This window comes from Agelaius phoeniceus, chromosome 2 (assembly GCF_051311805.1).
Source record: "Agelaius phoeniceus isolate bAgePho1 chromosome 2, bAgePho1.hap1, whole genome shotgun sequence".
Lineage (NCBI taxonomy): Eukaryota > Metazoa > Chordata > Aves > Passeriformes > Icteridae > Agelaius > Agelaius phoeniceus.
The window spans coordinates 29,686,078-29,713,059 of record NC_135266.1 but is presented as its reverse complement, the minus strand read 5'-3'; the positions used below and the strand labels follow the sequence as shown (position 1 = coordinate 29,713,059).

The following is a 26,982-nucleotide window of genomic DNA, read 5'->3' as shown; positions in this document are numbered from 1 at the left end:
GACATATTAGGAAAATTACTTCATTAACATGAGGAAAAGTTCTTCACCCAGAGGGTGGCTGGACACTGGAACAGGCTCACCAGGGAAGTGGTCACAGCACCAACCCTGACAGAGGTCAAGAAATATTTGGACAGTGCTCTCAGGCACAGGGTGTGACCCTCAGGATTGCCCTGTGCAGGGTAAGGAATAAAACTCAATGATCATTGCAGGTCCCTTCCATCTCAGGATATTCCATGGTTCCGTGATTCTCATTACATGCTTTTAAGATAAATTGCAAGCTTTAAATTCATGAAGTCAAATAAAAAAGAAAGTAGTAATAGTTCAATGAAACAAAAACCTCGCCACTGAACATTGCAATGATACTGAATAGTGGCTATTAGGCAGCACCTGAATATTGTCTGAGATGAAAGAAGGAATTTCAAAAAAGAGAAAGAAAAAGTCTTTGAAATACAACTGGTGCAATCCAAGAGAATTTCGTATTTTTTGTATACCCACAATTACTTTGTATATCCATAATTTCTTCTTACTCTTTCTTCATAACATACCTTGCATTTTATATATCCAAATGTGGGTGCATTAGGAAGCTAAAAATGACACTGGACATCTTCAAAATATCATGAAATTATGGCCTTTATTATCAGATAAAAATAATACGGAAATTACAAGATAGCTAGGTGCAAGACATAATTGTTTGAAACCCAAATTTATTACTAACACATATTTTATGCTCAGTTGTGTGCCTGATTTGTGGGTGCAGTTACTGTGAAACTGGTGATAACACCTTGTTCATGAAATCATATTTTGTTTCTATTACTTAGTAAGATTTGGAAACAGCTCGTGATCTCCCATGAGATATGAAATCATGGCAAATTTATATAAATTTGACAGTGTCACACTTACTTTTTGTTACATTCTAATGTGTGTCTAATTGAAAAATCAAATTCAACATGCATTTTTTTATATCTCATATGTATAAAAATGCATAAATACATCTATGTGCATTAATCAAGACTTTTATTTAAAGCTGACTCAATAATAGAGAAATACAATAATAGATAATGTCTTATTATTTACTTCCTTAACTGGAATGGAAAAAGCTCCAACTTAGGAAAGCAGACAGTTTGTTTTCTTGTCTCTCATTTTTCCTTCACAGAATGTTATGCTAGGTGAAAACCATTTTCTACATAAATCAGTTTTCTCCAGGATATATGGTACTCAGAGGATATAAAATCTCTTGGGTCTCAGCTTCAGATGGCACAATCTTGGTGAAATCAAAAGAACCATAACAAATTATGCCTGTACAGGATCTGGCATGCCGTACCTGAAGATAAAATGGAAGAAATGTTTTAAAACATTACACAGCCATTCACAGGTACATACAGGAATTGCAAAACAGTTGCTCCAGGTCTTATTAAAATGGCATCAAACACTTAATGCTGCAGACATCCTTCTGACAGATCACCTCTCCAGGCCTTGACAGCTCCCACGTGCCCAGTGAAACTCCTTGACAAAATATAGGCTACAGAGACTCCGTCATTCACGTGCTGCAGTTATCAGTGTGACATAACAGCATGGACTGACAGATGCTATGGAATTTAACTTCCAGTGATTCTTTATCAGTGTCAGTATTTACTGAACTTTTATATTTGGTTTCTAAGCCATACAATATTATCTCCTTCTACCTTTTTCTGCTTCTTTGTTTCTTTCATTTTCTCATCCAAATTGCCAGTTACTCCATAACTGACACAACCTATTAATTGACATTAACCTCAGGTGATCCCTGACGTTTTTCATCCTACAAATGTTCAGATCATAATTGCCCTAAGTTTAATAAGGGATGCCAAGGTGGAGAGGGGCAAGTAGAAGCTACATTAATTTTGTTGGCATGATAGAGGTAAAAAACACTTTATCTTCAATTGAAGACATGTCCTGAGTCTCTACAAGGCATTACATTATTTTATGACCTACCCTTAAAGCCAATACCAGATTAGTTCATCATCCACTCATATACCCCTCTAACATGTGATAAAGTGATAGAAAAATTAATAATAAAAGCCAGCGTGAACAGTACTTGAGATGAATACAAACAATAAAGAAGATAAAATAGAGAGACAGACAGATGAACAGTAGAAATAAACTTATTTATTAGAGGAAAATAAAGGAGAATGATGTTCTTTGGCTCAGCTGAGGGAAGCACTTAAGCATATACAAAAATTCTTCTATATTAACAGGCAAGCTGAACTTGTGACTTCAATGGAGCCTCAGCTTGTGTTTCACTCCATCACCATCCTGAACAGAAAGAAGCTTTACATTGTCAGCTTCTTCACAAAGCACAGCTGTTCATAAGCCAAATGCTGTCTGGGCTGACCTCTGCCTCCAGAAGAAAGTTGCTCTGGTCTCTGCATATGTGTGTGTCACTGCAGCAGGCTGTGAGTGAGACCTGGGGCATGCTTCAGTACTGGAGTCAAGAGGTCTCAGATGATGAAGGGAGGACTAAATCTGTATTACCAGAGTTTATGTGAAACCAGAGAGAAAGAATATCTTTACATTAGGAACCTGCTGACAACATGAAGGACACTGTTGCGTCCTTTTACACAGCAGTATAGGGCTGTAAATTGCTAAAGGTGGTCACTATTGAAAGTGAAACACTGTTCAGAAAAGAATATTATGGCCTATCTTACATGCCTATCTTTAAAAAGGCAAGGTTCAGCCAGTGTGGTTAAAAATAAAAAAAAATTAAAAAAAAAGAAAAAACCAAACAAAAAAACAGAGGCAGAAAGGATGGCAGTATTCAGCTCAAATCAGTTATGTTTGACAAAAAGGAGAGACCAGCAATCAGAAGTAATCATCAACATTATCCCATTCATTGTTTACAAGGTTGAACTCGCAAAGAAGGCTTGGATCTCCACACTTAAAAAGATGCTAGGAGCTGGTTTGCATTGCCAAGGAGCTCAGCCTGCATTGTGTTAGGTTGTGGAAGAAGTGGGTGCTGTTCTTATCCTTCAGAGCTGGAAGGGAACCTGGTGGGAAGAAAGGGTCAGTGAAGAAACACTTAGGAAATTCACAATGTAAAATCAGATGGGATTTTCTCTTTCTGATGCATATCACAGAGGAAACCAGCAGTTTTCTCCAAAGATGCTGTGAGTATGTCCAGAATTACATGGTTTCATTTTCCCAAAGTAGAATTCTTGAGGGACACCCCCACCACTGGCAGTGGCCATGGCTGGTAATCAGAGAGCTTAGGACTACCCAAGTGTGCAGGTGCTGAGGGTCAGGAAGTCAGTGCTCTCAAGCAAAAATGACACCTAGGAAAATACTGAAGCACCAACTTAATACTTGTGGTAATGACTGGGCAGCAAAAGGGGCTAATCCTTGCAAGCAACTAAAACATGGAGGGGAAAAGATATCAGCAAGAGATGAAAACAACTTGCAGGGATCAATGGACCCCAAACCCTGCAACTGCAAAGAACAAAAGTTTACATGGCAAGGTGGAATTGCAAATGTATTACATTGTACAATTTATTTGTTAGTAAATGGGAACTGGAAAGAGAAACTCAGTTCAACTCAGTTCACAAGAATTTTTCCTCCGTATCTCTTACATAGTAAAAGCTATGGTTTTGTTAGGAGTCTGAAGCTCCTCGAAAGCTTTTATTATCACTGGTATCCTAAGCTTTAAGTGCCTCTAAAAATGTTGAAAGAAGAGAACAAAGCAAAGACTAAAATTGGGTTTTCATTTTGCTTGTTCCACATCAGCTTTTAATTTATAATTGGACTATAAAAGATATGTAGTTTTGCAAACTTCTATTCTTAAGCTTATTTAATATAAGAATTTAAGTGAGTAGATCTCTTGCATCCTCCTGTTGTTCCTCCAAGGACCATCACTTCATTTCATGAAAAGAAGTTGCACAGATTGCCTTCCAGATTGTTAAAGCAGGAATTTTGGTCTCTAATAGTTACATGATTTCTCTTATATTCTTCACAATAAAGAGATATATTATTTTAAAAATACCTATTGCAACTTTCAAAACTATTTTCAGGTGCTCTGTGAAAGTATTGAAGTTAATTTAATCACTCGGCTTCCATTTATTAATCAGGTCTGAAAAAACAGTGTTGTTACATACCAGACAGCAGCAGATTATCCTAGCAGTTTCTGCTGTCTGTTGTTGCATAGAATGAAGATGCAATTAATAATGAGCTTGACTCCGGGAGAATAGATATTTACTTAAACTGGGAGGATAGAATCACACCTTCAGTGATTTAAATATATGCACTGTAATGTCATAAGGACACTTGAGTAGGAAGATTGCTTCTGTTGGGATCACAGATGTTTTTCTTGAAGTGGTATTTTTAAATTGTGACCCACCAGAAGAGACATCCTACAGACATTCCCAGTCTCTGCCCCAAGCCACACAAGAAAAGGATGTGTAGGATGGATTATCTGTTGGTACCTGTGGTATTCTGAAAGGAAACTTCTTTGCTGACATATGGGAAGGATTGTCCCTCATCCCCCTTGTTTATGCACAGGCTCTTCCTCTAGCCTCTGGCTGTTTTTTCCCAAGATTTCTATCCTGAGTTGCTCCTTCTTTGAAATTTGGAGCTGCAATTCTGAAACTTGCAAGGTGGACCTTGAAGGGGAATGGAACTAGCTTACTTTACTCCCTCCACAGGCTGGTGGTCACTTGGCTGAGAATATTTGGCTCATTTAAAAGTTCATTAAAAGTGAAAGATTGCCAGCTAAAACTTTATTTCCTCCTTATCTAGCAGAATATGGCTTTACACCAATTTTAGAACATTTGAAAAAACCTTCATTTAGGACTTGCACTAGAAATAGTCACAGACCTGGAAAAGGGTAAGGGAATGGATGTGCAAAGAGGTAAAAAGCAGCTGCACAACCTGCTTCTGCAGCACTCGTTCTGTCAGAATGACTTCTTGGGGCAATGGGGCACTGGGAGGGATGGAGCCTCTCTTTTGGTACTGGGGTGTGCAAGGACTGGACACAACTGATGTGGCAGCCCAGCAATGTGACACACACCCAGGGCTGGCCACTTAGAGGCTGGATGCTATAATAGACAATACTCTTTTTGAGTAGCTCAAGCAGATACACAGGTTTTTTCTGATGTATTTTTGTCTACCACAACTACCAAACTTACAACACTTTGACCCTGTACAATACTACATTTGACTCTAAATCACAAAGGCAGACTCAAAACTAGTTCTTTTACACGCTGGCAAATGAGCAAAATACAGAGTAAATTGCAACTACGGGAAGTAAGGATATTTTTGTATCATTCTGGAACAATCTATTGACAAATATAAAGGAAGACATATATGGCTCTTGTAACCATGTGTTAATGATGAAATACAACATCAACAATTTTAATTTTACTGAAATTACAGTTGTCAAAATAATTGCATTAGTTAATTTAAAATTCTTCATTGGAGAATGGCCCAGGCTATATCTCTGTTGCTCAAAATGTTTTATTGTGTAATCACTGCGCTTTTTTGATGAGCAATTTCTTTAATGTTATGCTATATATATGTATGGCAAAACTGTGAGTGATCTTTGTTTTTATACAGTACTGTGTTTTGCATATAAAATACATTATGCATATTCTCTCTCCCTGTCTCCAACTCCTACCTTCAGAAAGCAGAGAATGGAGATCCAGTGTTCCCTGTCTGTGATTGCTTTTTGGTTTGTTCAAGCCTTCGAACTTTTTTGTTTCCCAAACCATCCACGTGTAAAATAACTGTAACAATCTCAACTATGCAGCTACTTCAGATTCCTGGACTGAGGACTGACACAGTGCATTAGGTACAACAGCCCCCACCTCCTCCCTTTGCTTCTGCTCTTTTCCTCTGTTACACTGGCAGCTTGGAGAATAAGCAGGAATTATTTCTTGCAGGGGAATAATCTGTCCTGGGCTGCTTAAATTAACTTTATGCAGAAAATGGCCATGCTACATCACAGCCAGGCCCATAATGTCTTGACAGAAAAGGATGATAAGTAGTCCCTTTTCTCTGATGGCATCTTTCCCTTTCTCTGGATGCTGATCTGCTGTGTCTGCCTGCCTGCTTTATTCACACAGTGAATGGTACATTCACTTAGCTTGAGCTTCCTTAGAAAATACACCGATTTTTTTCAAAATACACAATTTATTCATTTGTGTGTCCAAAGATCTGGATGATGCTGGCAATGGTTTTGCATTCCAGTAAGCTTAAGGATAGTGAAAACAGATACAGCAGAGGCTAATGGCCAATCAGGTAAATGGTTTTGATGTTTCTCTGTAGAGGAGCAGATCTGCAATTGGCTTGTTCAATACCAGAAGTCATTTGAGGATGAGGACATGGAGCTGACATAGCATGGTTCAGAAGAAAATCCATGCTTTAGAATATTTTTTCTGGTGTAGTTTCTTCATCTGATTAACACAGCAGAGCATTGGTACTCTGTTTGGCTGGGTGTTGCAGAAGAGGTGGAGCAGAGAATATAACCTACGATGGGAGGTGTAGAGAATGACAGACATATACAGACAAAAAGAAGGATAAAGTCCTGTCTGGGAAATCACACATAACCTGAAATTATGTGTTAAGTAGTGAACCTGATGGTGTTGTGATGCAAACTGTGATGCCATGTGGATATACACTGACTTACATCCTCTGAAGATTTAATCCCCAGACTATCAAACTGTTCACGCTGGAATGCCAGTACTAAACTAACCTTGGAGAGCTACAAAACATGCATTAACAAAACAGCCCACAGAAACCTGGAAGGCACAGCAGTACAGCAATTCTCAGCAGCACACTATGATGTACACAGGCTGAGCGTGATGGAAGCAGTTAATTGATAAATAAAGCTACTAAATATTGTCTGTGCATTTAGACAGTGCATTGAATGGTTTCTCATTGTGCAGGGGAAATAGGTACACTTCCAACCACCCTGATTCACCCTTGGACATTTCATGACTGTGTCTTACCGCTCAGTTGAGCATAAATTCATAGATTTTATGGTTAAGGGAGCTTGAGATGGGCTCCTATATTTTCAGCACTTAGTTCTGCCACTTCTTATTGGACCATCTGCTGTCACCTTAAAGAGACAAGTGTATATTATCAAGGTAAACATACAAATCATTCCAGCATTTGATATTAAAAAAAAAAAAGAGAAACCTTTAAAAGTATTGATCCAAATGTGTCAATAATGTCACAGAGATAAATCCTTAAAAAAGAAAATAACATAAATATTTTCTGTGCAAATTGAAACAGGATGTTTTCACCACACCGTAAAAATATTTGCTGTTTATAGAGCTTTACAATTTATTTATTTCAATGAAAATGCAAGATTCAGTCTAGTTCTTGTAGGATAATTTTAAAATAAAGGAAAAGATAGAAAAGGAAAAAAATTATCACGACTACTTTAAAATTGAATGATATTATCTAACACTATGATTGAAAGTCAATCTTTCAGGGACTGACTGCAGTCTGAAAACAGATGAAGACACTGTAACATTCATCTATGTGTACACAAAAGAGATTTATATACACAAATATGTGTGCACACTTGTAGGCAGGCTTAACACATGATATAGTTTCAAATTCAAGAGAGATGCACATGAAATTCATTGTTAGGGGAAGGATCATTGGACTTTGAAGCAAAACTAAATCTTATCACAGTTTATGTACATATCAGTACATAGACTGATAATATTACGAAACAATGATTATTGTCTATAAGACCTATGGCATGAATAAATCTGCTGACCACTCCCTTCTGTAGTTTCCATCATTAGCACCTTGATCTTTTACACACACACACACACACACACACATATATATATGCACAAACATATATGTTTATCTGCAATCGTAGTGGTGTTGGATTTTTTTTCTCCCTTAGGAAAATAGACTAAACTGAAAAATGGATATACTGAGTCTGCTTCTTTCACAGATTCCCATTTTAATGGGCACCTAATATATGTGATAGGCAGATGACAGAAGTGGGGAAAAATAATTGTAAATAACAAAAATATAAAAAATAAAGGTAAATTAAATGTAAAAAAGTGTATATTTGTACAGTGCATGCTGTACTTTAGCAAATGTATTTGAAATTAATTCCCTTTTATTGCCTAGATCAATACCATTGTGATCAGTACTGATTAAAATGGAAGCATTTATAAATAAAGTACAGCAAATTTTCTCAAATTAACTTCCCCACCTCCTAAACATTTAAAAAAATAATCCACACAAGATTTTGAGCATCTTGTTTCTTTTGAGGCAGTGTAATCATACATATTTTTATTCATATCTGATACTACAAAAGCTACAGAAAGATTCTATTGTTAGTATGTACCATATTATTGGTATTAACACACTCTAAATATGTGGAAATCTCATTCCAGCGGGGTTTTCTGTTTAATTTGTTCCCCTGTGATAATTACAGTTTTTGTCTGAGATGAGAGTCTTTTTTGTTAAGCTCCAGTGCTTCTGTGCAGTCCAACTGTTATACTGAGAAGTAAATGAAAAAGCCTGTGCTCAAAAGCAACGGAAATAGGCCTCAGTATATTCATTTTCAGGTCTCAGCTCTGTGCAGAACAAAAACACACCGTGTGATTTTGAAAGATGATGTCCTATGGATGTGTCAGAAATTATGGGAATTTTCCATTGAAATATAGGAGTCCCTCCAAAGAGTTCATTTTATTTTATTAGTTTATTTGGCTCCCTTATTTATTATTTATTTGTATTAGGAACAGTTGAAGCAACAAATAGATATGTATATACATACACATGCATGCACACTTTGGTATAGTTATATATAAGAATGCATGTAAATATGTATGTATTACTCTTTACCCTAGTTTCATTTTACCAAGGTAACTTGAAGTAGGGTGGTAGGTTTTAAGATTACCAACACTTACCAATAATCAGTGAGCTGGTTTCCTCAAGTATTATCCATTTCAGTGAGTGAAAAAATTGGTGCAGAGCAGCATTGTCATTTAGATGGCATCTGTCATCTCATTCTATTTCTAACACATAAACCAACATCAGATACACAAAAGTTACACTCTTCCCATTTATTTTTTTCATACAGGTACATGGATAACAACAGGCATGAAGAGTGATGAAATGGGGAAATAGCCTTACTGGCCATGCAAATGGCAGGAAGCTAGGAACATAGAACCACAGCACACAGCAAGAAAGGCTGAGAATTCAAAATGACCTTGACAGATTTGCAAAATGGTCTGGAAAAGAATACAGGGAGGGACTATGAAATTCGTAAAGGACAAGTGCAAGGCACTACTTAAAAGATAAATGTTCAATAAATATGGGATAGAGTGTAGCTGATGGACAGAATTTTTTCTTAGAAACTACTAGCTATATGGGATATCCCTACTGCAGGCTTGATGTGCGACAAGCATCAAATTTCTGAAGGAAAAAAAAATATTCTGAGGTGGAAATGCAAGAGAAAAATATACATAATATTTAAAACAAAATAATTCTTTCTGTTTATTTTGTGTTGTGAAGGCATTAGTAAAAGTATCTGAATATCACGCTTCAGAACTGACATGTCTCTTTTTGACAAGGATGATCAGAAGCCTATGAAGACCTTCAAATAGAGTGGATGCATTTAGTTCCTGTAAAGATGATAAATGAGGGAGTTACGGTATGTTTTTCTGAGAAGAAAGGAAAAGCCTGATACTCATATTCTTGCTCAACTTGAAAAGAAGGTCTGGATGCAAAATCCAACAAGAAGGGTTTTTCTGGGATCAGAATTTTTTACAGGCAAGCTGTTTTAGTTCACGGAGAGACAGGTTGGTGGATATAGGGACTCATGGAAGGACAAGGTTAACAAGAAGACTTGAACATAGAACAGTCTGCTCCAATGTCTTATTTCACTGCATTTACTTCAAATGTCCACAACATGTCATTCACCTTATTCCTTTTTTTATAAACAAGAGGGTCTCCATTCTCTTTCCCATGATCCTGATTCTAATCTTGCTCTCTTGCTTTTCTTCTTTGTACAGTTATTTGCCCCCACTCAAAGACATCCAGTCTTTCTGTGTCTCCTCAGACACAGTGCATCTCTTTCCCTTCTCTCTTGGCTGATTTCTGCCTTCTCGTACTTTAGCTTTCTCCTTCTTGTCCTATCCTGTCTTTCAAGGAAAAAGAGAGGAAAAGCCTGAAGCTGGAGACTCCCACAGGCAGCTATTTCTCTTCTGGGGTTTTAGAGATAGAATGCAAGGGGTCAGACCTGCTGTGTTTTCCCAGTTCTTGGGTTGCAAGGTGGGCAAAGTGGAAGGAGCCACAGAGCAGCAGGATCTGCTGCTAAGGGGAGCTCAAAGAGCTCATCAAGCCCCAGCTGCTGCTGTGGACAGCCTCTTTCTGCTCTAGCATGGGGGTCACAGTTTGGATTATTACTGGGGAACCTAGACTATGCTTATTTTCACTCCTGCTGGATCTCATCCCCTTTACTACCTCAGGGCAAAGAACTTGATTTCAACCTTCAGCCTCTCAGCAGTACTGCAAGGGAACAATATTTGCCTTTTAAGGCATTTTTGGAGAAAACCTTTTGTTTCGGAGGGGGGAGAGGGAGAATATTTTTCTTCTCCTCTTTAGTTTATCAATTCCTCCTAGTCTTGGCTTAGTCTAAAGTGTGATTCTGCAGAGCTCCTGTGATGGTCTCATCCCCTGGGACAAAGCACAGGTCCTGCTGATTAGACTACAGGAAAGCCCTATCTTAGCAGAGCTGTTTCTTCTTTTCCTGTTTCATAACTGATATTGGTTGTACAGTAGTTTATGTGCAAACTCACAGATATCACAAGCACTCATCACACTCTGTTGGGGCAGGTCCTCGACTCCTAACAGCATTTCCTCTTCAAGCATACAGGATTGGATATTGCAGACCTTTCTCTGATGTCTCCACTGAGACTCTGTGATAATGCCCTGACTGCATTGCTGCTCCCCTGCCCCTCCTCACAAGGGCTTTCACTTGCCAGCTGGTGCCAGGAGCTGCTTTAACTGGTCCTGAAAGATTGCTCCTCTCTGGGTATGTGTGAACAACACAGTGCTCTCCTTACTGCAGCCTGTCACCTCTGCACAGTCCATTGGAGGTTGCAAGCTGGGAATCCTGAAACCAAGAAAATCAAAGACCACACATGTATGCAGTCTCTTGGCTGCTCATAATAGCTGTGATATGGTGGCCATTCACCAGTTAGCAAGGAGCATTCAGGGGGTAAAGCTGCCCAACAACAGCGGAGGTTCTTTAGGTCCCTTAGTAGCTGCTGTAGAAAATGTCATCTCCTTTGTGGGAGCTCCCCTCTCTGTGTTTGCACTGCCACACTGGTGCCAGGACCTTAGTCCCAAAAACCTGCCAAAGAAACTGGCAAAATGTTTCGCGCTGCTGGCCCTGTCCTCAGGCCCTGTGCTGTGGAAGCCCTGCAGGGTGGCAGGGCTAGCCCCTCAGACCTGCCAGCACAGCCCAACAGGCAAATAAACAAACAGAAATCCCAAAGAAAATAACAGCAACTGAACCAGCCCACACTGATAAAAGATTCCTGAAGGGTTTTAGGAAATGTATTTGTCACTCAAAAAAAGAAAGAAAAAAACACAGACAGCAACCAAAGCTAGGCATATCAGACTCAGCACATCACAGCACCATCTCATTTTAAACAGACTGTGGTTACCTTGGTTATGTAGTGGGTAGCCTTTGTGAAAACCAAATAAACAAACGCACACACTCCACTAATGCAGGAGCTGCTCTCAGACTGCATATTGGCTCTGAGCCACATCTCCCGCAGTAAGGGGAGTGTGGAAATGCACAGCCTTGGCAGCAGCTTCCAGTGCCTCAGGCTCTCACAGTTTATTTTATTTATTTATAGGATTTTCTATGGCACTCATCACCCTCATATCTAAGCATCTTAGAGGTATTAGTAGACCTACCCTCTCAACCCCTCTTTGAGATACAAAATTATTATCTCCATTTTATAGATACAGAACTAATAGGTCACTAACTTGCTCGGTTTCAGAAGGAGAATCTGGCAGAATTAGAGACTGGACAAGCCCCTGAGTTCCATTCCTGAACTTTAACCACTGAAATTTCCCTCCAGGGTTATTAATGAGACTGATGAAATACAGAAAGCTGAACATCATCATGGATATGTTTGACTCCTGATTTTTTTATTTTTCTACACTGTTGAGTCTAGCAACTGTTCAGTACATAGAACAAAAGGTAAAATTCTATTTACATTTTTCATCTCTGAGGTCTAAATAGGGGTATCAATACAGCACACCTTTTTCATTAGCGTTTATAATAAGAGCAACTGATATACTTTAGACTTCCATGTAACCAAAGTCTAACACATTTTTGGCATGACACTAATCCTAAATTAGTTGCTCTATGTTTATTTTCATTTTTTTTTGCTTCTGTTTGTAGTTAATTTTTCTAATTTGAGGACAATCTGGTGCTTCTCTGAAGATTCTTTTTTCATTCCATTTTTTTTGTCAACTCCTCTCAGTTGAGAACTTCAAGAATTAAACTGCCTGTTGTGCAGCTATTCTGGTGTTCAAACTGGCCTCTGCTATAAAGAGTTGTGCCTCTTGCTCTCCATCACTGTAAGGAAAAGCAGCAGATACTTCTGTGTGTCAAGAAACCAGGAGGATCCCATGCCACTGCAAATGAACCATGAATTTCCAGGGTTCAAAGGACAACGAGAAAGACAGGATGAGTCATGTGACTTTTGTGTTGCACCCTGATAAATGGCAGGTCAAGGAGGGTTGTGTTTAATAGTATATTCCTCAATGAAATGTCACTTTTTCCTCAATGTGTCCTCTGTGTGAGCTAATTAAAATCATGTTTTACTGCAATGTCAGCACATGAAGTTGCTGACTTTCTTGTTGTCTTCTACATAGTACAAAATGAATGTTGTCATTTGATAAATTCAGGATCTTAAAGGTTCTGTCTGATGGGGTCTAATGTATGCTGCTCTATATATGTTTAATGCTTTCAAACTGCCTCTCTTCCTTTGTTCAAATCACAGCATTCATGACCTGTACATAATGTTCTCTCCTGCCATCCTTAAGCCTCATCCTCCTCAAAACTACAGAATTTTTAAAATATCTCAAGCAAATATTGGCATTTTTTCCCTTCCAGACTTTTTTAAATTAGTTTAGAAGCGATGTGTCCAAAAGCCACGCTCATATGAAGCCAATGAGAATTGGCTGTACAGATGTAATTTTCTTACTGGTTAGTTTTTTACTGGTATCAGGGTGTGTTTGCAATGTTCATTTGGAAATAAATTCTACCACCTTGCACCACACCAATAATAAGCAGTAGTTAAAGAGTATGGCTATAGAAAGCATGGGATTTATTTCTCTCACCAATAGCAACTAAAGGATTGGCACCAGGATTCTTCTTTGTAAACCTCTTGGAAACTGCCATTTATGGTGCATCTCAGTAACAGGAACATGAATGATAAAAAAAAACAACCTACTACTGCATTAAGTTTTGCTTTTACTCTTTCTATCCTTGTATCCTGTAAAATTTGTTTAACAAAAAACCAGTGAGTATCTCTGCATGTTTTACAGGAAATGACAAAGAGCAAAGTTTCCAGCTTAGGCCTGATGCTATATCACCTTGTGCTGTAATCCACACAGTCCTTGTAAATTAGCATGGGACTGAGTCAGTTCTTCAGTGAGTATTGTCCTCATATTAATTTGTTGATAGGTGCTACAGCATGAGTGGTGGCAATTCAAGCCACTGTTCAGTCCAGGGTGAATCTTCATCCTCTTCTCCTCCCCCATCTTCATCCAGTTTGCTGCCCTAGTGCTGAGAGCCAGTGCAATGCTGACTTCTGGCTGAGATACACAACACAGATCTCAAAAACATTCTCTCACCTCCTAAAGACCTTATCTGAAGCCCATTAACACTGATGAGAGCCTTCCCATTGACTTCAGAAGCCCTCAGATCAAGTCCCCCAGGGAAAAGATGTTAACACCCGTGCATCCCTTAAACCAGCCAGGAGAACTTCTCGAAATCAATATCTCTCTATCAATATTGGTACCTAAAACCCCTAAAACACAACAAAGACACTTCTTGTGAGTCCTACCAGATGCAGAGGAAAAAATAGAAAACAAGCCCTTGGGAGATATCACTACCTAAAATAAGCAGCTGAGTCTGAGCAGCGACCACAACAGCTACAAAACTATATCCTAACCTTCCTGTGTTTGTACTCACTCAGCTTTGCTTTACTGTACTCCCAGCTCCACACTGAATGCACTAAATGACTCACATTACACACACTGCAACAAAGGCAGTTATACCCCAATCTTCATTAAGGTCTTAATGCAGCAAGGTACTTAAGCACATGCCTAACTTTAAGTACAAGGGAAGTCTAATTAACTTCAATGGGACTGCTTGCTTGCTTTAAGCCAGGCATGTGCTTAAGTACCTTGCTGAAACTGAGACAGAGACTCCAGGTGCTACCATTTATACAAGTGTCATTAAACACAGAGTTAGAGTACTTAGATACACAAACTTCCTAACCTCTAAAACCACATCATCAAATTATAGCTCTTACTAGAAAACAGCAAAGGTGAGCATGTTGAAGAAGCATCACATACATCAATATACATATATAAGCATTAAAGTGATCAAAAATACAATATCCCATGCACATTTTTAGCATTCCACCTGTGGTTTGTATGTGCATACCTGTTTCTTCAGGTTTCAATAGCCAGGGACTGAAGACCTCTGAAAGGCCTGTGAAAAAGACCCTGATCTGAAAATAATACCATCTGTGATTTGGGTATAAAAGAACAAAGAATTGAAACTGGAAATGGTTAGCATCTCAGGGGCAAAACAAAAACTGTTTAGGTTCCTTAGCAGTCCTTTTTGTACTTTCAAGCATTTATGTTATTTTTTTAGTCAATCCCAATTTCTTGTATTTTCAGTGCCCATTTAATTGTCATCAGATAGAAGTTAAGCCACTCACTTGCTGTGTGACTGCAGGCAAGTTGCTTGACCTTCTTTTTAGTCCTCTTATCTGACTTTATAATCCAGCACAAATGGGGGCTCACTAAAATCTAGAAGCTGTGTGTGTGCTGAGCAGAATAAGTTGGTTAGTCTACTGGTTACTTCATCAATAAGGTCAGAAAAAAATTTACTGGGAAAGGACAGACTCTCTCAGGCAGGTTTTAGTTCTGCCTATTCCCCATGACATTTTTTGAGCTGTGTTTCTTCATTAGTGGTTGGACTCCATGAGCTTGAAGGTGTTTTCAAACCTAAATTAGTCTATAATTTATTAATTCTGTAATTAAGAGTTGCAGCAGAAAGCAATGAACTCCATATTTGGAGCTGCAAAAAGGTTCCTACTTTCAAATCTAGGATCTCAAAAAGTTATGTCTCCTTTCTCCATTCTCAGTGCAGCTTGCAGCTTGACTAAGGGACTGGCATCCTTTCCCTGTGAGTATGTGGCTAAGAACCCAAAACTATGCACAGACTGTGGATTATTCTTGGATAACTCTGTTTGGTAAATACAATTGTTAAATAAAGTTTGCCTCATGCTCAGGACAATATGGAGTGACTGCCTCAGACTAACATGAAAGATTCAACCCACAAGAAAAAGTGTACCTGAAGGGAACTTCAGGGAAATTCAGTCTTTAGGATGAGGGGAGAAAGATAGCAGACAAAGCTAATTGGTATGACTTTCATTTTATATATGACAGCTAAATACTATGGTGATGAGCATAGAACTGGTTTTTTCTCCTTTCAATTGATTATCTGATTATTTTGCTGAGGTCAGTAGCAAGTGTCTCTGACCTCATTGTTTGCTGAAGCAACTGTATTGTCACCAGCACTGGAGTGGAACATTGCTAACTGAATGGGTTAAGAAAAGTGCTCATAAAAATGCTGAAATGCATTCAGTCTTTGGTAACCAAGACCATTACTGTATAAAAGGAGATACTGAAAAGAGCATTTCACTGGACAATTGCTTCAAATAATCATTTGTTAAACATCATTTTACTCACCTGTTATTCTACCTACTGCTCAGTGCTGAGCTGTTGGATGCTCTAAAAATCATCAAACACTTGAAATTAAGATTTATTTGAGGAAAAATGACATGGAAAGCATTTCTAGAGGGTTTTTCACAGTGAAGAAAGCTATGTGTTTACAGAGTTACGCAATTTCTCAAACAGTATTTGAGTATTCTTTGAAAACTGTTAAAAGAGAAGAGGAGAAAAACCTGCTGTCTTAGTTCTTTCCAAACAAAAAAGTGCTTTGCTTGATTTTATAAGCAACATTTTATAAGCTGTTCTGTTGTCAGCCTTTCTGCATCTGTTATATCATGGGTCTTGACAACATCATAGGCCAATGTCCCTTGTGATTGAAGTAAAGTATTAAATTTTAGTATCCAGAACAAGGTGATATTTCAAAGGCCAGACTGTTATTGAGCTTGCAGGTGATAAGTCTCAAATTCTGAAATTCTGCATTTTATAGAGAAGCACAACTGCTGACTTCAAAAATAAGTTTATAAGAAATTGCCAAGCACAAATGAACAAAGTTCCCAGTGCTCTAGACTTGATTAGAGCCAGAGGGCTCCAGGGCAGAGTGCAAATTACTTTTCTTGGGCTTCTCTGTGGCTTCTTCACTTTACAGAATAAGAAACACCTGCTGGTAGTAGTGTTAGAGAAGATTACACTAAAATCAGGCCTCAGCCTTACTTGAGAGTGACAGAAGAAAATTCTTGTAACTGAAATCTGTTTTACACAAGTAATAAAGCTGCAGCATCACCATTGAAATAATTGTATAATGCCATTGTAATACAGGGTAGAGAAATAATATAAGATATTCCACCTGGAGTCCATCTCTGAGGCACCCAACATAAGAAGCAGGTGCTGGAGTGAGACCAAAGGAGGGCCATGAAGATGTTTAGAGCGCTGGAGAACTTGTCCTATTCAGCTTGGAAAAGAGCAGACTTCAGGGAGAGCTTACAGCACATTCCAGTATCCAAAGGGGACTAGAAGAGACATGGGGAGGTGCTTTTTGGAGGTCACATAGTGATAGGACAAAAAGCAATAGCTGTAAACTAAAAGAGAGCAGGTTTAGGTAAAAGGAAGAAATTCTTTACTGTGCAGGTGTTGAGGCACTGGCACAGGGTGCCCAGAGACACTGTGTGCCCCCCATCCCTGGCAGTGCTCAAGGCCAGGTTGGATGGAGCTCTGAGCAGCCTGGTCTAGCAGAAGGTGTCCCTGCCCATGGCAGGGGGGTTGGAACTAGGCAATCTTTATGGTTCCTTCCAACCCAAACCATTGTATGAATCTGTGATTCTATGAAGTTTGATGATTTCCTGAAGAATATTCTGCTTGAGCAGCAGATCACATAAGTGCAAACACCTCTTGGTGTCATTAGTACTGAATTGTCCAGTTTTCAGGCTGTAAACAGTGAATGAAAAACACATCAGCCTTGGGGATCATCAGGTTGCAGCTGTTGATCTTTCCTGCAGAGAGTCACCAGACTAAGAAGTGTCATACCCATTCCCTTGGAATGGATATAGGTTCTGTCTGAATGGTGAAGTCTGCATTTTTTTCTCCAAAATATGGAGAAATATGGCTAGTGCTTTCAGGAGAAATAATGTGGATTAGAAAAGGTAGATATGAAAGATAGGTCTTTGGGTAAACAGCCAAACAAAACACTGTGGTGCTTAATTCAGCTGTGAAATAAACCAAAGCCCTCCATTCTACAATAAGGATTTATTAAAAGTAATAGGGCACCTAAACTAAACTTTCGCACTTGATCCCCACAAAGAGTATCAAAGCCCTTGATTGACATCAGAGTAAAATCACAGGTAAACACCATTTCCTTTCCTAAGCAATATTCCTGATATGGAGTCATTCTGTTCTATGTCACCCACTATCAGAAGAACTGCAATTGCCTTCTCATGAACCATTTAAATAATTCCATCTTCCATCCAACAGTTCCCACAAAAAATTCTGTTTCTATAATGATGGATGCTGTAATGCTATAAAAGACAAGAGAACATGGAAAGACAAAAACAATTTGACACTGAAAATTAGGGAGGTAAATAATTTAACAATGAATTTCTGCAGAACTGAGCTGAAGTCAGAAAAACATAGAGTAAAGCCAACCTTTTTCTCTGCTCCTACTACAGCTAATGAAACATTAACTATAATACATATCCATTGGTGATCATATTTCATTTGATAATCCATTAGGGCCTCACATAGTTCTCTGCTTTTTCATATAAAACATAATACTTTAGGGGGAGGGAAGCTGGCAGACAGAGGCGGAAGAGGATTTGTACTCACACTGTGTGCTGGCACAATAATGTTCTTCCTGCTGAACTAATGGCTCTTCATAGGGTTTAGGTCAAAGAGTTTAATGGAGCTTAGCTCTGGATGTCTCAGTAACTTCTTAGATTCTAAAACTAAACTACTTTAGTCTTAAAATACAAATGATGATGGTCCTAATAAGAAGACATATTCCCGAGCAGACTTGAGAGTGAAATATATGACAAGAATGTTAAAACAGATGACAACTTTCTTTCAAATAATGCTGAAAAAGATGTCTGTTCCTTACCACAGACAAATTCCCTATTTTCTGCAGTTCTTCAAGGCAGAGGAGAAGGAGAGGATGTTTGCACTGAGAGTGCTTGCTGCATTTTGTTTAACTGCATTTTGTTTAATCGCTGAGATTTAAATACAAATATATTTAAAAAAATACTGAGCTCTCATATCTGCATATATTTTGCTTTTTTGGTTATGTGGCAACATGTGGAGAGAATGCAAAGATCCCCTCAACACATTATATTCGAAGATGCAGTGTAAAATACCTTACTTCTATGTCAGCCACAAATGTCCCTTTGAAAAAAGAAAGAGATCTTGATTAAAGTTTTGGTTTTTTCAGACTTTCCACTGTTACATTTCTCTACCTCTCTAAAAGTTTATTCTCATAACATAGAACTAACATTACAGACCATCCATTACTACTTGACCATCCAGATTTCTTTAATAACATGAATCTTCTTCTGGCTGATTTTACTGCACACTGGAGTCTCCTTATATATGTCCTACAATTGCACTTGAACCCACCAACAATTCCCTATTAAAGATATTTTGTTGTTTCCAAAAAGAAATATCCTGCAATTTATTTCAATAGAAAGATAAATTCTTTTTCATCTGAAATTAGGAAGAAACAAAGAAAACTTGTGATTCTCTTTCACAAAATTGGTTTTGGTGTTTGTTTTTTTAAATTTTTTTTTCTGGGTTGTCAGTTTCTGTCCTGACAGATCTGTGTAGTTTCCTTGGTCAATAGATAGAAAAATAGATTTGAAGAATAAAGAGAACAGCTGCCCTAACTTCAGAGAAGAAAAATAATTCAGTAACATACCTTACCTATCATACGCTGGAAGTTTCTGTAATGGCATTTGTGCAGGAATGAAAGTGCAAAAAATCTAGAAAATCTGAAAGCAAATATTTAATTCAAGAAGGTCAAGGTATCCTTACATCATGCTGCTATGGATACCTCTAGTGTCCTACACAGACTGCTAGATAAAACTGAAACAAAAAGTAAAACAAAGTCCAAAGCCATAAATATTGTTTCAGAAGTGGGTCACAGCAGTCTAATATTGTACCTAGCACACTTTGAGGTGTTTCAAAACAATAGAATCTTCAAAGAGAGAGAGAGATTTTCTTTTTACTCTAGAGGTTTTTCTCTAAAAGATTATCTTGTTTTCTTTACAGGTATATACTCAGCTTCAGGGGTGTCTTGTGCCAGCTCTCACGCACAGTCACCTAAGATCCTGCCAGCCCTTTTGTTTCTCTTGAAAGCCCTCTAGGAGCATCAGGGGGACCTGGAGATTGTAACATCTTTGTAAACTGCTGTGGGTAGAGAAAGAGCCTGATTCCCCTCTTCTTCACAGGGCTGTAAGCTGGGAGTGTTGTCATTCAACTGCATCTTGAATGAAACTGCCTCATCAGCCTCATAAATCCAAGGAGAGAATTGGGTACAAAAGGATAAACAGAAGGAGACAGAGGAGGGAAGAGGGGGAAGCCCATCCTTCCAGCTTCTGCCTTAACTCCTTTCTGCAGCTAGAACAGCTAATGTAGAATCTGCATTCTCTAAAAGGGAATTACTCTCCAAATTGGATCTCAGGGTTCATTTAGTATACATAAAACTGAGAGTGAAGTTTATGAATAACCTTTTGAGTAAAAAAAGAAAATATCTCTCTCTCTCTTTGAAGATGCTATTGTTTTGAAAGACCTCAAAGTATGCTAGATACATTACAGATATACTAGACTGCTGTGCCTCATATCTAAAGCAATATTTATGGCTTTGGACTTTGTTTTACTTTGTTTTGTTTCAGTTTTATCTACCAGTCTGTATAGGACACAAGAGGTCTCTATAGCAGCAGGATGTAAGTATACCTTGATCTTCTCAAATTAAATATTTGCTTTCAGGCTTCACTATCAGCTGTCCATTATTGGGGGGAATCTGAAGCCCAATTTTTTTGTGTGATGAGAAAGCCAAATAGTATTAGTTACAAAATATAGGTAGGTTCTATTCCTCTTCTAATAGTTTGGTTGTAAGTCACCGAAAATTCTGTTCACATAGCTCAATTAATAGAAGCATTTCTTTAAAAATACTTAAATTTGCCATATTTTGCCTTAGTTTGGGGTCTGTGTTTGTTGGAGGCTTTTTTAATTCCCAGGGAAAAAAAAAAACCAACCCCAAAACATTAAGAGAGGTAAAAACCTCAGCTATACAGAATTTTGTGCTGAGGCATCATGATTGAGATTTCTGAGGAAATCAACATTTTGTTGTATTGGAAATTAAAGTAGCTCTTTCAAACAGGTGATAAAAGTGTCTGTCTCAGTGGTTATCAGCTTGCTCACGTGCATAATTACTTCTTACAATGCACTACCCCCCTATGGCCTCACAAAAACAGTAAGGATGTTTCACTTTATTCATATATTTTAGAAGATTGATTTTGTGTGTGTGTGTGTCAAATCAAATCCAGAATACTGATACAGCACTGAGTTTTCCTTTCCTGAAAGCAAGAAAGAAATGAAGAAAATGGTAACTAATAGACAAAAGGAACAAAAATAAGAGGGAGCAAGAATAACAAAGAAAAGAAAAAAATTTTTTAGAGATTGGATGCTGGGAGAAAGTACTGAGCCATGTATAATAACTTCAAAATATACAAGAAAAGATCAAGAAAGTCCAGGCTGCAGGAATCCATTAAAAAGTAAAAGAATAAATTTAATTTATCACATTAAACAAATGGAAAAAAAACAATGGCAGAAGTAATATAGATGTTTTGCAATATAGTGGGAAAATGAAGACATTTTCCAGCAGCAAGGCTTGCAAGTCATCGTCTTGAAATGCTTAGATCAGGTGGCACTCTCTGTTAGAAAAGTAAGCTCTGTAATGATATTGATTGCTTCCAAGGCCATATTAGAGATGAAGACAAGTCCCAGGAGAGAGGTTGTTGTCACCTTGACCTTGGGTCAGAGCTGGACCACTGACCCCTGACACCCAGGACTTCTGCACTGCATCGTGATATCTTTCATGCCTACAGACAAAGTCAGCAGGGGACATGTGTCGATGTGGCCCTTGCCAAATCAGAATTGACTGGCCTGTAGGAAGCTGGAGAGCAGCGGGAAATGTGGGTTAAAGTATGTCAATAATGTTTCACAAGAACAATTTCTCCCAAGAATTGTAGCTGTTGGAATGTTTTGACATTTATTCGGTAGAGAAATGTAGCATGTTTTGTGAAGCACTTCAAGAGAGCTGCTGCTAACTGCCGTGGTGTATTGATCTTCCTGTTAAATTGCATGGGCACACTTGGGAGATCATTGAGATTCAGGCAACAGGACAGAAAGGATCGGCTGCACCCGATGGTCACTAATGGTAATTGGTTTCGATCCTTGCACTTGAAGAAGCCGTGATTTACTTGGTTCACAGATGAATTGTAGACACTAAATATTTTGAAAAGAAAATATACTGTGATTTCTTTTTCTCATGTCATTTACAAATTATTGCCTCCACTTCGAATGTTTCATATAAGGTATAGAAATCCACATGACTCAATATAAGAACAGGCTAAGCAAAATTTCAAGGAATTCCCTCTTACCTGTAAAGCTCATATTGGTGCAAAGCAAATGAACTTTCTGGTTGTGATATAAATGAGATAATTAAATAATTATAAAAAAATTTAGCACGATCTTAAAAATCCATCAACACTCTTAAGCCTTCCTATAATCACAATAAATCATTTTTACACTATACACTGTCTCCCCTCTATCCCATTTGGTGATGTATCATCACAGTCTTAGCACAATGAATGTTAAAAAGAAGAGTATTGAAGGCACCTACAAAAGTAGAACAATGTAGGCAGGTATGGCTAGCAATGTAATATTGAAGTAAATTATACTGGAATGAAGAATCTGATATGAAAATTGGATACTAATGTTAATATCAGAGTAAATTATTGCTACGATACAGGAGCTGATATAAAAATTGGAGTATACTTCCAAAAATGAATAAGATGATAATGCTGCCAAAATTCATGCCACACATGATTTTCAAAGCAGATTTTAAAGGGCTTCTGTAGCTTTCTGCTTTATACAAGATACTTTGCTAAGTATATGTACATAATTACATGAAAGCAAAAATATTCAGTAATGATGGCTGCTTTAATACAAAGAAATTCATATATACTAAGATTCTGGGAAGGAACCAGTTCTGTAATTCTTTTAATCTGTTTTAAGTACACGTGTCCTTTATGATACATACTACATTCCTACGGGTTTTTAAAGGACAAAAGGGTTTTCAGTTTTTGTTCTGTGGTTTTTTTCCCTTCAATGGAGGGGTCAGCAGTTTCTCCAAACAGCTGAGTTTCATGCATAAACTTGCATAAAATATCCATAAAATCTATATAGCACTTTGACAAACAGAAAATAGCACAATATACAGTAACAACATATATTGTTTCTTTGTTAACTAAGATCAAAATTATGCTTATCTGGAGTCTTTTGGTTAAAATGACTGTAAATAGATTGCAAATTCAATTACAGCCAAATCATGCATCACAGAATTTATATTATCCAGAACTAAAATAGATAAAATATAGAAAAATGAATGTCTGGATGCTACTGAAAGTTCAGTATAACAGCAATACGGCATTTTCAATTGCTGCACAAGTCTCAAATTTCTGAAATATTTACAAACCTTAGATAATGACAACCTCAGGAGAAAATCAAGAAAACAGACGGTATACAGGAGATAGCCTGAGGCAACCAGTGATGAGGTCAGATCTATACAGTATGTGCGCTTTACATGAAAAACGCTCTACTAAAATGTCTTTGCGTACTGTGTAGAGCTTTGGGATGTAGCAGGTATTCACTAGGGGAAGGTAAGGATTATTTACTAGGATCAGTAACACGGAATTCAATATTAAAACCGACAAAGGTTATCATCTATTACACATTAAATTCACCGCAGTTGTTTGACAACTCTCATAGCAACAGATTCCACCCTTAACAATTCAAAGCAATCTTTCAGATTAAAGTTCATGTGATCACTTTAAAGAACTATTCATTGTTAATCAAGCAATATTGCTTCAGGCATTGTGTTTGTCTTTCACTTCAGGCTATTTGGTTGATTGCAGAAAATGCTGAATTTTTCTGTGTGTGTGTGCAGAGCTTTGTGTCTGCTAGGTGGAAGTGACAGGTGAGGCAGAGGGGAGGGGGGATATGAGAACTGATTGAATACACTGCAAAAGCAGTAAATAAAGTCCCAGTAGCTGAGTGTTTTGGTGGGCAGGATAAGTGTATTCTGCCTTAATAATGGTACAATTTAATTTGGTAGGACATTAACCAGTGATCGTATCTTTAAAATATAAAATGTCCATTTAAAACACCTAATTTTATATACACATTCATATATGTTTCTAACATTGCCCAGATTATCTTGATCATGCAGTACTTCACACATTTTCTAGACAGAGCTGTTACCCACAGAAAGGTACTTCTCAGAGGGATTAAGAAAATTCAACCCCAACATTTAACGGCATATAAACCCTCTTTTTTTTTTCCCCATTTGGATATGTCTTACTCTTGATTTAACTATACTCCAAAGGTTTAACAGATACAATATCCACAACAATAACACTGCAGGGAGGAAAGACTAAAGATGCTGGGACTGCTACCTGCTCAGACATTGCTGTTGAAGGCCCTAGAATGCTTACTCCAGTGACCTAACATCTACAGCAGTGTTCAGCATCCTTAAAATATTTGTCCTTTTGAGGAAAGCGGTCATTCTGCAATGCTGCCCTAACATCTAACCAGGTGCTGAGCCCAAGCTCAAATGAGAGACTGCTTGCTTTCAGTTGTCAATACAAGTGCCAGAATGGATCCTCTGTTGATGTCCATGAAGAGTCCTGCTTGCAGGTCACAGCACAACCCTTAAATAGGAGTGAAAGATAAATGAGTCGTAGTGCAGGCTTGTAAACACTGGAAGTGGATATCCCATCAAGATCTCTTCAAGAAACAAGGTGGAAACCATAAAGGAGTGTCTGAAGTAACTTATATTTCTTGATTTAAGGAATTCTGCATTCAAAACCCCTCTTTAACGATAATAGTTTTTTCATTAGAAAATGTCAATTTGTTTAAAATTAAGCTGTGTTTTGGAAAAAAGTGGTTTGGAATAACTTTCTGATTCAGAAGTCTTATAGACGAAGAATTTTTAAGTGGTCAAATATCCCAATTTGACATTTTAAATAAAAATTTCCAAGGTTGACTGCAGGTCAAAATAATCCTCCATTATGTGCTGACTAAGAATTGCTTATAAAGAACTAAACCCTAAAATTACATTATACGTGGAATTATACATGGTATTTTACTCAACCATATTTTTTCCTGCAGTCCATCAGTTTGCATAAGTTCCTTAATCCTGAGAGAAACCAGACATTGGAAATTTGTATTGTTGAGGTAATATCTGTTCTACTCAGCTATCTGTACCATGATAGTTTCCAGTAGAAAAGATTCCATTAGAAAAGCCCTCATATTTTATATTTTGGAAGATTACTCATAAAATCAACTTTTTCTTCTGTCCTTCTCAACATTTTTAGGTAGTTTCTCAGATCTGAGAAAGCATGATCTTATTTCAGAATTAAGTCCAACATCAAAAATTAACACTAAACAAAACTTTTCAAATCTTTGCAATCTGCTTAAAGTATGCAAAACACGTATCTGTCTCATAACCTTCCAGAGTGTTTACTCCTAGTTAAAGATATTCCTACAGTGAGAATTCTTAAAGTACAAGAAAATTAAATAATAACAATTCATTGTTACTAAAGCATAATGATGTGCACTTATTTTACTCTTTTCTTCCTTTAGACCAGACAAAATAAACAAGGAAGCTGCTGACCTTGCCCTCCAGAAGTGTTTTCTAATTGTCAAAATAATTTTAGAATAATTAAGGTTATTTTTTTTCTTTTTTAAATAAGATGGTGTTTTATTTTAATGATGCTTTGAAATTCCTTTTTAGCCAAAAAGAAATCCTGTTAACTGTGGAAGAAAATTCAAATCCTGATGATAATATTCTTGACAAGTCTGTGCTTCTCTGGAGTAAATGAGATTTTACTGTGTTTTCTTTCATTTTCTCTTTTCATACTTCAGAAGAATGAAAAATAGTTTCTAATGAATCACTGATCCTCCTCTTTTCTTCCTTGTTATATTATTACCCTTACTGAGAAACATTCCCATAAATATATATCTTCTTTTTCATATCTTCATAAGAAAGAAAAAAGCATTTTACAAAGATTTCTATGGTCATCTTTTCAGTCTGAATTACTGCCTCTTTTCACAACATGCAGATTAATTCTTGACATTTGGATTTGATTCTTTAAGCTCCTTTAAAGTGCACATATTTATTTCATATGTGTGTATGTGCTCTAGCACAAACTATATCTAAAATAAATAAATACGCATCAGTAAAACTAAAAGTAGAAAGATGCTTTATATCAAAGAGCTCAGCATGGAGTGCCAACAGTGCAGTAAATATTACAGAAGGATAGCAACAAAGGAGAAGCTCATGGCTCTAGTTAACAAAAACATGCAGTTGTACACGTGCAAGTGTGTAAGGCAAATATCATAAATACCTTTCACGTTCTTTTGGGAAATGCTGGTCATTTAATAGCTCAACCGGGCACAACGCTCACACCCTCAGGAGCCCCAAGTGAAAGCCTGCAAATAAGTGAGCAGTATTCAGTCTGCTAGAGGAGTGAGGCTTTTCTGGTCAATGTTTTTTGGATTTAGCTGAAGAAAATGTTGCCAGTCAACTAATGAGATGTATCTGTAATTAGAGAGCTCAGAATCACAAACTGAGGCTGTTTAAAGCTTGGAGGAACAAAAATAAAGACAGAGCAGGTAACTCTATGTGCAAGGAATTTCTACATTCGTAATTTTTTTTCTTTGACGAGAGTGCAGAGGAAGTCTCAGTAAGAGTTCATTAGAAAAACCGCCCTTACAGGTTGTGTCTCCATGGATAATTTGCGTGTAATACTACAGAAGGGAAGGAGTCATGAAACAAATAAGGGTAAGAAGGATCTTTTAATACTTCCAACCTACCTGCAAGCACTGGGAGTATTCACTATGGATAAGATACTGCAGTTTTACAGGCAATGGTGAAGGATACGTTCTCTTGTGACCATGGTCAGGCTTGTGATAACATCAAAGACACCACTCTCATCATGTTGTCACACAGAGTTCCTAAAGATGTGCATTACAACTCCTAAGAGGAGTGTGCAGGGTGTGTGAGCTCCTGCTCATTCTCTAGCTGAGAGAGATAACGTGACTACAGGATGCAGTATAGTGTATACTGTGAAAAAAAATGGATACTATTTTCTCTAGGCTCAAAATCTCCACTTGAGGCGATAGACTGCCCTGCATGCTCTGTATGCTTCCACTAATTAC

The 26,982-nt window shown here is 37.7% G+C and overlaps 1 long non-coding RNA gene across 1 annotated transcript; it reads right to left on the bottom strand.

The window, feature by feature from the left end:
• Positions 1 to 638: 638 nt before the first annotated feature.
• On the bottom strand, positions 639 to 26,330 carry LOC143693322 (uncharacterized). Its single transcript, XR_013180865.1, has 3 exons — positions 26,169 to 26,330; positions 8,907 to 9,008; positions 639 to 7,081 (listed from the first exon to the last, which is right to left on the bottom strand). It is a non-coding gene; the product is annotated as an uncharacterized LOC143693322 (long non-coding RNA).
• Positions 26,331 to 26,982: the final 652 nt, after the last annotated feature.